The sequence below is a fragment of the Glossina fuscipes genome, unplaced genomic scaffold (genome assembly GCF_014805625.2).
Source record: "Glossina fuscipes isolate IAEA_lab_2018 unplaced genomic scaffold, Yale_Gfus_2 1, whole genome shotgun sequence".
NCBI lineage: Eukaryota > Metazoa > Arthropoda > Insecta > Diptera > Glossinidae > Glossina > Glossina fuscipes.
The window spans coordinates 13,900,591-13,902,982 of NW_023998415.1; the positions used below are offsets into that span (position 1 = coordinate 13,900,591).

Sequence of the window (2,392 nt, forward strand, 5' to 3'; positions counted from 1 at the left end):
TGCGATCTATGCGACCGAACGCTCGAATAGTCCTTTCTCAGGGACAAGCAAATTGATAGATGGGCTTGACTTTTGATGTCTTTACGATCTCAGCTATCTCACATAACATCAATTTTTGTATATTCTAAAGAAAGATTTTCTGCATTTTTTTAATGTTTTCTGGATCAAGTGGCAAATGCGGGCGATCCGAGAGTTCAGTATTATCAGTGTCAATACGATTTTGTTTAAAATTAACAAGCCATTAACAAATTCATTTTTTCGACGGACGGTAGTCACCATAACACCTTTCAAGCGGGTATCTGATGGTGGTTTTTCTCATCCAAAAGCAACGTTTAATCAACGAACGAAATTCACAGCAGAGGGACATTAAGTAGACCGAGTGAAGCTTGTAAACTAATTATCAGAATGTTATAAAGTTTTGACACATAGCTTCTCTGGGTTGCTATTATCAACAAATTATATGCAGCTCTGCCAACAGTTTTTCGATGTACACTTATTGAGCAAAGTTTTACTTTTGAAAGTAATTCAAAATATTGATAAAAGGCAATTGTAAAAATGCTTTTAATGCTTTCATCAGCCTGCGTGACAATGTCTGATTGTTATTTAAAATAAAAATTTTGTTTAGTATATAAGAGAGACATAGTGTCTCAGATAGGGTTGTAAACCGGTTCACGTTAAGTTAAACATTTTTTTAATTCACTTCCAGTCATTAAATTCTGATTATTAATGGCTTTATGAAGTATAGAAAACTCAAGTAAAATTGGCAACATCGAACATCATTTCTTATACTCAGATCAAATCTTACGCTGTCTCGTCAAATAAAATCAAAGATGGCCCATTTGAAGATATTTCTGGTCATTCCAAAGAGCTGTTGACTGTGCGTTATGAAAATCAAACGATTAGAGAGAAGAATATCGATTAGAAGTGAAGTGAATCGATTAGAGAGAACAGTACAATTATCTCATTGGGGAAATATCGCTGTCGAAAAAAGTATACACGTGCTCCATACCGGAGCAAAATTGAAAGGATCATTCTCAGGCTATGAATTTCAGAAAGATGGTCGTTCTGGCCAGGCATCTATTAAATCATACAAAACTGTTTTGCCTGCTGCAGCGTTTGGAGTTCGTTACAGAGACACCAATGGCAATATATCCACTTCGAATATGAATGTAATGAAAGAATTTGTAGAACTTGAGTTACGGCCTAGATTTCCTCTTTTTGGCGGATGGAAAACTCAATACATTTTGGGTTATAACTTATCATCCTTTGAATATTTGTTCAACAGTGACGATGACTACGTTCTTAGAATGAGGGTAATAGACCATATTTTTGATGACATGGTTGTTGATGAAGCTGTTGTGAACATTATTTTGCCAGAGGGATGTGCAAGCATACAATAGATACCGCCCTATCTTCTTAGAAGTGAAGCGGATACTTTCCTCCTACACTTGCTTGGGTACCTTTGTAGACCAACAATAGTGTTCTCAAAAAATTACATGGTTGAAAATCATATGTCGGATTTTGAATTAATATATAAATTTCCCAAAATTTTACTTCTTCAAGAATCTATTCTTATGATTTTCTTGTTCACAGTGATTTTCAATTGTCTACACTCTTCTATAGCCGTTCATCTTCCATCCATCTCAATCGGTGATCTTACCTTCAAAATGCGCGACATTACGTACTTTGTGTGTGCAATACACAAATAAGGAAAGTAGTAAATGTATTGAATAAATAGAGAAAATGCATTTCACTATCTTGATATTCGTTCATGGTAGGAGAGGCGTTCCATTGAAATGTTTTCTTAAAATTTAAATAAAAGAACCTCGAAGGATGGGAATTTGAAAGTAACATGCTCCTGATACTCTAGCATGCCCAATATTAGTAAGGCACGTACAAGTGATGCGGGCATTTAGTCTCAAAATTGAGACACAGATCTTTTTGAATCCATTACTGAAAAATTTGTGGTTAATTAGCTGTGTGAAATCAAAACTTTATAAGCAGGACGGCCACACGTTCACCTTGAGGGGCACATTATCAATTTTTGGAGACTTGTACGACTATGTTTCGCTGGCTTGTTGACGTATTGTGAACAAAAAGCGTAGGAAAAGACTTTCAGACCTTGCAGAGGGCAAAATTTTTTCTCAAAACAAATCATCTTTTTTTTTCTAAATAAGACTTTGACCTTCCCACTACAAAGTATATATTAGTTTGGGGATGCGGTAATATTCATTTTCTCAAAGCGTTTCCTATAATCTGAAGGAAGTTTCAGACATCGCTTAAAGTAGATATATGTTCTTTTTCTGCATCGAATTCTAAATTGATTTAAACATGTCCTGCTGCCCATCTATAATATCTTTTCTTGGTAGTCTTTGCGCCCAAGTTAGCAGTA

At 35.3% G+C, this 2,392-nt stretch overlaps 1 pseudogene; it reads left to right on the forward strand.

Annotated features, from left to right (window-relative positions):
- LOC119632406 overlaps positions 1-1,709 on the forward strand; it is a 2,280-nt pseudogene extending 571 nt beyond the window's left edge.
- Positions 1,710-2,392: the final 683 nt, after the last annotated feature.